The sequence below is a fragment of the Hesperophylax consimilis genome, chromosome 8 (genome assembly GCF_061612785.1).
Source record: "Hesperophylax consimilis isolate HC1 chromosome 8, BYU_Hcon_1.0, whole genome shotgun sequence".
NCBI lineage: Eukaryota > Metazoa > Arthropoda > Insecta > Trichoptera > Limnephilidae > Hesperophylax > Hesperophylax consimilis.
This window is the reverse complement of record NC_142843.1, coordinates 1,729,370-1,742,292: the sequence shown is the minus strand read 5'-3', so window position 1 is coordinate 1,742,292 and position 12,923 is coordinate 1,729,370. Positions and strand designations below refer to the sequence as shown.

At 34.6% G+C, this 12,923-nt stretch overlaps 1 non-coding gene across 1 annotated transcript; it reads right to left on the bottom strand.

Annotated features, from left to right (window-relative positions):
* Positions 1-11,740: 11,740 nt before the first annotated feature.
* TRNAK-CUU (transfer RNA lysine (anticodon CUU)) lies at positions 11,741-11,813 on the bottom strand. Its single transcript has one exon. It is a non-coding gene; the product is annotated as a tRNA-Lys (tRNA).
* Between the last annotated feature and the right edge of the window lie 1,110 nt (positions 11,814-12,923).

Below are 12,923 nucleotides of genomic sequence, written 5' to 3'. Positions count from 1 at the left end.
AAAAGAAAAAAAAGAGTATACTTGTATAAGTAAACAAGACAAAAAATAAATATATATTTATACATAGTACAAAGTTAATGAAAGAAATGAAGAAGAAACAGAAACAAATACTAATAAACCTGTCATGTTTAATTAGTACAGCTTTATACTTCAATAGAGGCATATTAAAAACATCAGCTAACACCGCATAACGTGTGTAATTAATTAATTATTTGTAATATAATATTTGTATAAAGCAGTTTTGCGTTATTTCTCTTCAAGTGTGCTTACCGTAATAATCTTTAAATAATGATTTTTTAATCCCATTTAGTTGTCATGTTCTTAATAATTACTCCTACAGTGATCCTTACATAGTTGACAATATAAAAATGACAAAATATACAGTATACAAAGAAATAAGAAGGGAACAATTTTACAGTTTGAACAACGTAAAGGGAAGATAATAAATTATCAAAAGCACAGGACCAAATAACAACATTAAAATATACACGGTGTCCGGAAACTCGTAGTACAAGCGGGAAACTGGAGAATCTACACCACATGGGGAACCCAAAAAAACATAAAGTTTTTTGATTTGAGCATTTTCAAAAAAAAAAAAACCAAAAAAAATATTTTTCGGCTATTTTAGGGTTAAAGTTTTTTCTGGTGTTTAGGGTTGAATAACAGATGTTTTAACCCTGCAGAGCAGAAATATTTTATGATTACACCGGGTTAAATGAAGGGTGATTTCAAAATAATGCTTCAAATCCGAGTTTCTTCATTTGTTTTACTTTCAAATAGTTTTAATTAGTTGGGTACTTTGATCTTCAGTAATAATTTATAAGAATTTGATTTAAAAAAAAAAATAAATAAAAAAAAATCAACTTCAAACTCGATTTACTCGATAACGAAAGCTCAAATAAAAAAAAAATATACTACAAAATCGACTCCAAATGTGATGTAGATTCACCAGTTTCCCGCTTGTACTACGAGTTTCCGGACACCCTGTATAAAACAGGAGTCGGTTTATGTTCCGCGTAACATTATACATAAAACTGACAAACATTAACATTGTACAAATAAGAAGGAAACCAAACAATTACTGGAAGTCTGTGAATATGGCTCATAATAAATTGAAAAGAACTGAAGATTTATGAACAATCCGTTTAAATTCTGGATATTTGTAAGTGTCGAAGGAAATTTATTCCAGATTCGTGGGCCAGTTTTTGGATCTGGACTGGCCTGATAGTGCCGGATTTACCCAGAAGCTGAAGAAGTGCAGGTTTATCCATTACATTCTAAAATGGCACCACAATGGATGGATTGTTTATTGTGTGCAGTTTCTTGGTTGCTTCCTGGCACCTCCGTCAGCCTGCGAGTGATCCAGGTTGTTCTCTTGTCTATTCGTTTATATATATATATATATATATTTTTTTTTTTTTGTATTAGGCAATTCACCCTAAAAAGAGTGCTATGTGCCATTAAAGTTAGGGGAGATGGTTATAATTTTATGGGAAATCTATACGGGAATAGGAAATCTTAAATATTGAAGTCATTCAAGTCTATGAACTTGTATAGAACTGAGAAAATGCGAGAATTGTTAAGAGAAAGTAAATAAGGAATACTAAGGGGAGATTGGTGGGTGATTTTTATAAGTAAACGATAAATGCCTTTGAAAGATGAATGATTTTTACAATTAAAGAAAACATGATCAAGAGTCTCATTTTCCATGCCGCACTGGCAGAGTGGACTATCTAAGACCCGGATTTTAAACAAATGGGATGCAATGGAGCAATGACCAATTCTCATTCTCGAGATACAGGAAATAAATCTTTTGGATTTTTTCTTGCCGTGGAACCAAGGTTTACTTGGTATATGATTTTGTATTCCAGCATAAAAAGCACCAGTTCAGGTTTTCGTATTAGACCAATTTTCTTCCCAGGAGCGAATCATATTGGATTTAAGAATTGGGATGACGTCAGAGATAGGAATTCTAAAATCTAAAGGATTAGAGCCAGAAATTGTTCCAAGTTTAGCTAGAGAATCGGCTTTCTCGTTACCCTCAATTCCCAAATGGCCAGGGACCCAAACCAATATTGTCTCGAAATTTAATTCATTTAAAGATTTAAGGGTGTTTCTGATATTATAAATAATATAGTCTTCTGGTTTATGGATATTTGAGGAAATTTTCAACACTGCGCTTAGTGAGTCAGTGCACAGTAAGGCTCGTCGAATATTGAAAAGCTGGATTTGGCTCAAAGCTTGTTCAATTGCGAAGCATTCTGCAGTAAATATAGAAATTTCTTTAGGCAATTTATAAGACAAATCTAAATCGAATTCGGGAATGTGTACCGCAGCTCCACAATCTTTGTTATCAGACTTAGAACCATCTGTGTAAATGAGTGAAAATTCTGGAAACTTAGAAGATGTAATGTTTTTAAATTTTTCCTCAACATTTTGATTAGATGAGGTTAAAATATCAGTTCGGAAGTCTGAAGTTATAACATTGGGGATATAATTGATAGAATCAAATGGGGTAGTGAAAATAGGAAGGATAGGATCTTTTTGTAGATTTTGGAGGGAAGAGGACAGAGATTTGAATGAAAGAAAACTTTTTAGAAGGAGAGGAAGTCGATTTTTATCTGTCGATCTTTTTTCGTTATTTAAGTTATTGAACAAATAATCAAGGCTTTGTTCTAAGGGGTGACGCGATACAGAAAAAGATTTAAAAATATATTTATCAGCCAGGAATTGTCTCCTCAGAATTAAGGGGGGATCAACACATTCTATCTGGAGAGAATAAATTGGAGAAGATTTCATCGCTCCAATAATTATTCTGAGCGCTTTCGACTGAATTCTTTCAAGTTTTTTGTCCAAATATTTAGGAAGAGGATCGAAAAGAAATGTTCCATAATCCAAATGGCTTCGCACTAGAGCACCATACATCAATTTAAGAGTAGTAGGATGAGATCCCCACCACACTCTGGAAACAGCTCGCATAATATTTAGCCCCTTTTCACACTTAGCCGAAATGTTCTGAATATGCGGGAGCCAGGAAAGTTTATGATCCAAAAGTAGTCCAAGAAATTTAATTTGCTTAACGATTTGAAGAGGGACATTATCAAAGCAGACAGAAAAGGGGGGTATTTTTCTTTTGCGCGTAAAAGCCACTACTTTGGTTTTAGACGTAGCTAAATTCATCCCATTTGTCAACAACCAAACTTTAATATTATGTAAAGCCAAATTCAATTCCTTCGCAGCGCGCGATAGATTTTTGTGTGATAAATATATAAGGAAATCATCAGCAAAATAAAGTCGCTTGATAGATGAAGGAATTACATTGTCTAAATCACTTATATATATATATATTAAATAATAATGGACTGATTACGGACCCCTGAGGTAACCCCTTCCATAGTTTGCGATTTATTGTTTTTGAGGAAAAGTGGATAATAATGGATCTGTCTGTTAGTAAATTAATAATAAATTGAACTAGTTTTAAGGGAATTTTTATTTTAATTAATTTTTCTTTTAAAATGTTAATTAATACATCGTCGTAAGCTGACGAAAGATCAAGAAATGTGGCCAGAGTGCAAGAATTAAGGGACTGAGATATACGGATGTCTGTTGTTAATACACTTAAATTATCCATGGTTGATTTCTTTTTCCGGAAGCCATATTGATTAGGAGAGATAATTCTGTTATTTTCAACAAACCATTCCAATCTGTTCTTTATCAAGTGTTCTGCTACTTTCATTAAACACGACGAAAGAGCAATAGGACGATAGGAAGAGATTTCAGTTGGATTTTTGCCAGGTTTTAAAATCGGAAGAATTTTTTGAACTTTCCAGACTTCAGAAATAAATCCCGTTTCGAACATGTAATTAATTAGGGATAAAAAATATTCAACCGACATGTCTGAGAATGCTTTAATGAAACTATATAAGATTCCATCAGGGCCAGGAGAAGAGTCTGGAAGGGAATTGATTACTCGATTTAATTCACTTACTGAGAAAGGAGAGTCCAGCCAGCTAGAGTGAGATGGATAAGAAATAAAGGAAGGCATTTCCTCACATCTGGCAACTGACGGAGGAGCTATCTTATCAGCAAAACCTATAATAATTTCTTCTGGAATATGTTTGGAACGCTGGGGAGTATATGACGAACCGAATTTTTTTAAGTTGGACCATACGGATGACTGGGGAGATTCAGGAGACAAGCGTTCACAGAATTTTCGCCATCCAGACCGCTTTTTGTTTTTCAAAACGCGTTTCGCTTCTGCCTGGGCGCGTTTCACAGAAAGGTAATTTTCGAAAGACATACATTTACGGAAAATGGAAATTGCTTCTCTTCTGGATTTGACGACACTAGTGCATTCTTCATCCCACCATGGGGTGGAATGTTTTATCTTAATGTTTACATTACGTTTTTTAAGTGTTTTTTCTGCAGATTTTATTATCATGTTAGGAAATAATTCACATTGTAAACTAGTGTTGACAAGGGAAGACTTAGATGCTTGAACAATGGAGTCTAATTCTGAAGAAAAATTTCTCCAATTCGCGTCTTTCGTTTTAAATTTAAAACTATTGTTTATATAAAAGGAATGCGTGGAAGATAGATGGTGGAAGGTAATTATTATAGGAAAATGGTCACTAGAAAGTGGATCTTTAAGAATGTTCCAAGAACATATGGGAATCACCGAAGATGAGCAAAGAGATAAATCGACTGCACTTTTCCGATGTTGAGGGGCAGTGAAACGAGTTGGAGATCCATCATTTAGAATACATAAATTATAGGTATCCATAAATTCTAATAGATTATGGCCAGAACGGTTTGTTAACTCACTGCCCCAAGAAGGAGAATGAGCATTGAAGTCCCCAAGTATCATATACGGGGGACGAATCTGGGATATAAATGTTGACCATTCGTTTTCAACAAAAATTGTAGAGGGAGGGATATATATTGATAGTAATGTAATATCAGATACAACAGCTGCTACTATCTGAAAATTATTGGGGAGAGTGTTGAAAATAATTTGTTTAAAAGGGATAGAATTATGTATAATAAGAGCAGTGCCACCTTTGCCATCCAGTCTATCATGTCTTAGACAATGATATCCAGGAATCTTAAATTGGTATGAGGGTTTTAACCACGTTTCGGAGATGGCAGCAACTGAAATATTATGTTCATCAAGTAACTGTACAAGATCAATTTTGTTGGCGAATAGACTTCTACTATTCCATTGAAGTATTTTGCTCAGTTGCGGATACATCGGGAAGGCTAGAGAGTAAAGATTTCATATAATCGGCAGCGTTGGACGGTACTTTATTGTTATTTGAAAGGATCGTAATTAATAGGGTAATTAAAGTTTGAATAAAAGAAGAATTTTCAATCATGACTTTAGGTAAGATATCGGAAGTGGAACAGTTTTTTAAGGCAGTCCCATTGGGAGCCTGGGATTTATTATTCCCATTCGGGTTAAGTAAAAGATCATTATGTAGTTTTTTATCGAAAGAAGGAATAAATTTTGGATTAGATTTTATCGGTTTGAAAATTGTTTCTTTGTGGGAAGATGATAGAGGGGATTTAGGGGAAGAAAAATGAAAGATAGAAGCGTTAGACGTTATCTCTGCAAAAGATTTTTTCGTAGGAGAGAATAATTTAGAAGCCTGAAAGTAGGAAATGTTGTCTGCAGCCATTGACTGTTTGATATTTCTCTGTCTAGATAACTCTGGACAGGCCACACTAACAGCAGTATGGTTGCCCTTACAATTAATACAAATAGGGTTATTCGTTGTATTTTGACACTGTTCAAAGAGATGATCCTCTCCGCAATGGAAACAACGAGGAGGGGAACGACAAATAGGTTTTGAATGGCCAAAACGGCAACAGTTGAAACATTGGATCGTCGGGAATCTGTATACTTCAACGGGAAGAGCGTTATAATAAATAAATACACGGGATGGTAATGTTTGACCTTCAAAAGTGATAACAACGGATTGGGAAGGTTTCCATATAGTGGTGCCGGTGGAAGTATCCTTGAAATTCAAACGACGTGCTTTTAAAACTTTTGGAGTTAATTGAGAGTCATTAAGAGCGTCTACTATTTCTGTTTCTGATAGATCGGTTGGGATACCTCTTACTCTGCCCATTCTGGTTAAATTGAAAGTAGGTATGAAAGATTTAAATTTATTATTTGAAAGAGAACCTATTTTTTTAACAAAATCATTAGCTAATGTGGCGGATTTAAATTCTATGGATAGTTTGTATCGACCTTCCGGTTTTATTGATCCATTTATAATACCGAGGTTATTGAGTTTTGAGCTAAAAATAAATTTACCGAAATCCAGGGGATGAATTATTTTCCCCTGTTCAGTCCTTTGGACATTAACAATAAATGGAGCTGAAGATGAAATAGAATACATAAGCTCAATGGCTTTTGCTTCTGTAGGAATGGTATCATTATAACTTCCATGAGAGATTGGGGATTCGTTTGTTTGTGAAAGAGATTTAATTTTAGGAGGTACATTAAGACAAAGCGGAGGTCGTCGTTTTCGGGAAGGAATGGTTACAGAAGCTTGGGAATCATCAGAATCGTAGACGTCTGCAATCTTAGAAATGGACTCAGGGTCAGGAGGTCGATTTTCATCCTCCTCCATTTCAACAAATTAAAAAAAAAATGAAACAATAAATACTATTTAAGAAATAATAAATGGTAGAAATAATACACGCAACTGCGTCGCAAACTAATAATAGAAACAAAAATAATGAATACGAAAATGTAACAATAAATAAATCTTATCTGTACGCCGCGCCGCCGTCAGTCAGCCGTCAAACACAGAGCACTGGAAGTAAACACGACTGCACACTACCGAGGTTCGGTGACTACCCGTTTATATTTTAGAAGTTCTAGTAATACGGCACCAATCGTAAGCTTTTTTATATTGTGTTACGCTTTTACTTGTCCTTGCTTCTGAATATAAACAGTGACGAACTCCACACAACTTATTTTACAACATTCACATTATCGCACAAAGAATTGTGTATAAATCGACGTTTAGGCAGATATTATTGTTCTATCTAGGATATCAATATATTTATTTATATACTGCTCGAAGTCCCAAAAACCCTTCTAGATGGAAGAAGGGAGGCTCCTCCAATTACATCACTCAAGGAGATAGGTGGAAACTTGAGTGGCAATCGGCCGTCCGTGAGAAATGCACATCTCTTGCACGACTTCACTGAGAGACACTGAGAGCCTGGATTCTCACTGCCTCATAGACTCTGGTATGCCATCAATAGGAGACCACCGAACATAATAATAATAATATTTGGCTAATTTATATAGCGCCGTTTTCGTGAGAAATCACCTCAAGGGCGCTGTACAAATATATTTCTTAAATAGTTAATACTAGAACTACTGACTTATCTCTAAGACTTATATCTAGTGACTTACGACTAAGGCCTATAACTACTATCTTAACGACATATATACGAGTATTTACATATTTAGCAACTTACAACTAAAATTAATATTAACAATCTAATCTTACGAACGCCAGAAGAAGAAGGAAGTTCCATTATATTAGGGTGTTTTATTGTTAGCTGGATATATATGTTAAATGAATGAAATTAATGAATAAAATCAATCGTCAATCTTAAACGCATTTAGATGATTCATCTGCTAACAATTAAACCGATTGACTTGTTATGTTCCCGCTGATATTGTCCATTGTCCATTGGTAGGCAAGTTAATAGAAAAAATGAATAAACGGAACCGCTAGGTAATGTAACAATTACAGTATAAAAAAAAAGAAAAAAAAAATATTTGGATAGAATGACGGATTTATGGAAATGAGTGTCTGAAAAAGTGAGTTTTTAGTTTGGATCTAAATTCTGTTGGGCTGGTTATACATCTCAATTCCATAGGAAGTTTATTCCAAGCCTTAGGGCCGGATACTCCGAATGCACGATCACCAAACTTAGTGTTCGGATTTCGCTTAGGCTCTTTCAACCTTCCAAAGTGGTCAAAGAATGCCCGCTGCATTCATTCCCCGGCGGGACTGATGAGGTCCACAGGGCAACGCCTGAGACTAGACTGGCTCACTGACCCAGATGTTCCCTTCTAACCCTCCACTATACATAAAAAGAAGAATATATTTATAATGTTTTTCACTGGAGGTCCTTTACATTGTTAGATACCTAAAATACCTATACTAATTTATGTGTAACAAACACCGTAGCAAATCATTGTATCTGGTATGTGTTTTATTATAAACAAAAATACTATCGCACAATCTCTGATTGATATGTTTTTTGACAAAATTTAAATAACCTACTGACATAAATAACCCGGAAGATTGATGCTATTGACAATATAAATTTGTATTTTTGCTGTAATATCTAACGGCTCTGGCTTTTTGTAGAAACCTCAAAATATTGATGAAAAAGTGTGTCATTTTTTCACGCCCGGAAAACAGCGTAAATAATAATATTCCGAAAATAATGATTTACGATATCGGATAAAAGTGACTTATACATACAAGACAAATGAACAGTAATCGCTCGTCTTGTTTATTACAGCATTTTTTGTTGTTTTTTAATAGATAATATTAAGATGATTTTTCAGAATATTTATTAAAGTAATTAATTAAAACCATGTTGAGTCGGTAATTTGGTACGTTCATTCTAACGGATATGTTTTTTTGTCAAAAGTCCTTTTTTTAAAGATAAATACAGGTGAACGTTATTTTTAGGAGTGTTTTGACCTTTGGCTAATTTACAGTTAGTGTAGTTTTTTCCTACAGTTAGGGATATTTTATGTGCCAAAAATATTAAACTTAGGAAAAGAAAAAAATACTTATATCTACGTACTAATGGCGGTCCGTGACTTACTTACATCTAGGTACCAGTGGCGGTCCGTGACTTATCGTAGGTACCAGTGGCGGTCCGTGACTTATCCCAGGTACCAGTAGCGGTCTGTGACTTTTCCTAGGTACCAGTGGCGGTCCGTGACTTTTCCTAGGTATCAGAGGCGGTCTGTGACTTTTCCTAGGTACCAGTGGCGGTCCGTGACTTTTATTTACACCTAGGAACCCGTGGCGGTCCGTGATTTTTCAGGGAGCTAGAATGGTAAGATTGAACGTCGATATGATTGATATTTTTGTAGCTGAAAAAAAATATGTATACATTTTTTATCAATTGTGAATTGTGAAGATTTTCAGGATTCTTTCAGTTTGAGGATCATCCCCAAACTGAAAAATCTTCATACAAGACATTTTGAGATTTTTTTTTCAAAAAGGCTGACAGACTTTTTTAGTGTGATAAACAAAAATAAATCGTTATTTACATCCTTATTAATATTCGCGGGGTTTTTGTGGATTCCAATTGCCTACGTAATTAGGCGTGCTCGATGCGTTTTGGATCTTCCCGGAGCCTTAGGAAAAATCCAAAGTAATTAATGGCCGGCAATTGCCAACTTTGATGATGGATTAATAGGGACGAAGCGACGGGATTTAGCTTAATAGTTCTTGGTTTACGGTCATAGACTATATGTATAATACATCAATGTATACGGTACTTGACGGGTAGATCAAAACTAATCGCCGAAAGCCTCATTAATGTTTTACATTATTATACGGAAATACAGGCCCTTAGAGAATACACTTCACCATAAACGGTTCCATGCTAACTCAACACATTGACTATTCGACACACTTTTAAAAAGTGATATAAAGTCATTTTACCGATGAAAAAAAATAGAATTTTAACCTAACCTAACCTACTTAACACAGTTAATAAAGTATTTGTTTCATCACTTTCCATGACTTTATATAACTTTTTAAAGATGTGATGAATTATCATTTTGATGATTTATCCCGTCACCACCATAAACACATGTCACCAAAATTTACACATCTGCCCTAATGATTCACACTGTAAAGCTTTCCGCAACATTTATCTTGAGAAGTAGGAAGCGCAACACGAAAAAATAACCCAAAAAATAATAACGATAATTCTTTTTGCAGTGAAAATCTCAAAGCATATCTGGGTCTTATAAATTTATAGAGGTATCAATCCATTTATAATGGTACATTATATCCCATCATTCGGTGTTATCGCAAGTAATAAACGGCGTTTATGGATTGATTTTAGTAATTTGCTGAAATAAAATGCTGGTAAAATTATAGAGCTTTTAGGTGGTTTTCTGGAGCGTGGAGGCCGTTGACATTATTGTCGCATGTCCAAGTCTACAGTCCATTCAGTTCAACGGGCTTTATTTTTTTATTACCATACCAAGAGCACTATACTCGTCTCGTTGAATGGACACGAAATGGTAAGGAAAAAATCATCGCTAAATATGATTGCACTAATGTTGACCGGATACGGCCATCAAACTCAATGACGGGTTTATTTTATAATAAAGTTATAGTACTACAGTAAGCGGAAAATGTTGTTTGTGTTCTGATAGAAGACTAGGCCAGCCGAGGGATTGAACACACTACGCCTTATAATAAAGATATAGTTATTAATAATAATGATTGGATCGTTTCTATAGCGCCGTTTTCGTGAGAAAATAACCTCAAGGGCACTTAACTTAGTTTATACATTCAACATTTAAAAAGAAAGACAAACATTCCCGGGTTACGAATAACCTGACAATGTTTGAAAATCTCCAAATACCACCACAGTAAGCGGAAAATGTTGTTTGCTTTGTGATTGAGGACTTAGCTAGCCGAGGAATTGAACACACTACGCCTGGATGGGACCCAAACGCGATGTCAACTCAGCCACTAACCTATTCCCTGTCGCAAGGATATTTACTTATTTTTATTACGAGTGGCTTATAACTAAAATGAATAGCCAGTGACCTACAATTAAGGCTTGTTACTAGTGATTTAAAACTATACATATTTTTGTGACCGAGTATTTACACAATACTGCTATAATATGACTTACAACTTATTGTTTTCTTCTGCTCTCTTCATCTGGTACCTTTTCCTAACTACTACAGTCGAAAGCTGCATTCGTACATGTACCCGTCACGTCACGCATTCGTACATGACCCGTCACGTCACGCATTATCAGAGTTAATAATATAACCCTTATAGATAGGTGAAATCTCATACAAATGACGCTAGGTATATAAATATCCAAGTAATTAATATTATGTGATAAATACACTCAGTGAAAGACCAACATTCAATCGAATCATTGCTTCAAATGACTTTATCCGTGTTTGGTTACCAGGGCGTCGATTTTCGACGAAGTTATACCACTCCTACAACGAGTGATTCGACCCACTTGTTGTTCGAGTGGAATGACTTTTGAAGTTGTGGCGTATGTGAGTGTGTACCTTCGACGAGACTTAAGAATAAGAACGTCGACCAATGTAGGTACTTTCGGCAGCGATTGCGAGCGGCCAAGATTGGAGAATCGATACCCAGATTTTAATTGCCAAGTAAACATAAATTGGAGATGCCATAGCCCCACTGCAAGGAGCAGTCTTCTAAAATAAGATTTTAAATTAAAATTAAAATTTTATTTTTTATTTTAATTTTATTTGAATAAAATTTTATTTAAATTTATTGTTATTTGAAATTGAAACAAATAAAATTTAAATTTAATATTATTTGAAAGCTGATTTATTTTTTAATTTAAATTTATTTAATTTTTTTATTTTAATTTTATTAAATTTATTGTTATTTGAAATTGAAACAAAATGTATTTAAATAAAATTTATTATTTATTAAAAAAAATTCGCCCAACGTGGGGCTCGAACCCACGACCCTGAGATTAAGAGTCTCATGCTCTACCGACTGAGCTAGCCGGGCTGGTGACAGGGTGGCCAAAATAACACATCTGCACCAACAATAATAATTATTGAAGTAACAATAATAATAGGTATCATTTATATACATCACGTAGTTGCAATATTTAATCTAAATAATTATCATCGATATAAAGGAATAAATATATTATGTAAAAACCCTTACTACACAATGTGGGCGCTAAAATCTTTAACCTTTGTTTTATCCGTCGACTATCGGACAGTCCTTTCCTTTAGATTTCCCTTTACTTGAATTTCTTTACACTTGTTCCTTAATCAGCTATGATGGATAAAATCGGATCATACCTACTTACTCCCCTTTTGCCCTCAGCGCCGTCTGTCTTCCACTAGCTCTAGCAATATTTTATTTATATATATTTTTTTACTAGCTCCACATAGGAGGCTCTGAGGAAAAAAGTCCTTCAGTCGTCTTTGGGTTTTTTTTTTAAGGAAAGGAAGTTCTGGGAAGGAAAAGGGTACGAGGGGTAGGTAGGAATCTAAATGGTTCCATACCCGGCGGCGTTACCCATACTCGTCTCTCAAATTAGCTCATAATCTGTTCGTGGATTTACTATTTTTATTTTGTAATCACCATCAACTCAACTGCCCGGAACCAGTGATACTATGACCTTCACAATCGGGGTATTTTGTTTACTTTGTCGCGTTGAGATTTTGATGTCCAACTATAACCTCACTTCCTCGGGTGTCACTTTCGTAAACACAGTCTTGTATTGGAAATTTAAGCCCTGGTTAGGCAAATATTTTGATCAAGAAACAAGCTCAAAGGCTTGGGTTCTTCTTTATTCTATGTTGAGAAGAGTTACAATCACTATATACAACTCCATTATTGCTCAACGATTCTTTTCTTATATAATGACAAAATAATTTAAATTCTCAAAAATAGAGCAATGAGAATAATACTTACGCGAAATAGATTTTCAAAAGTAACTAAAATGTTAAAAGAACTAAATTGGATAACAGTGAAACAGACACTGACCTTTAACATGATGATATTTATACATAAAATAATAAAAAAACCTATTACCAAAATACTTTACAAATAAAATATGTACAACATTCTTAAAAATAATAATAGAACGTGCTACGAAATTAG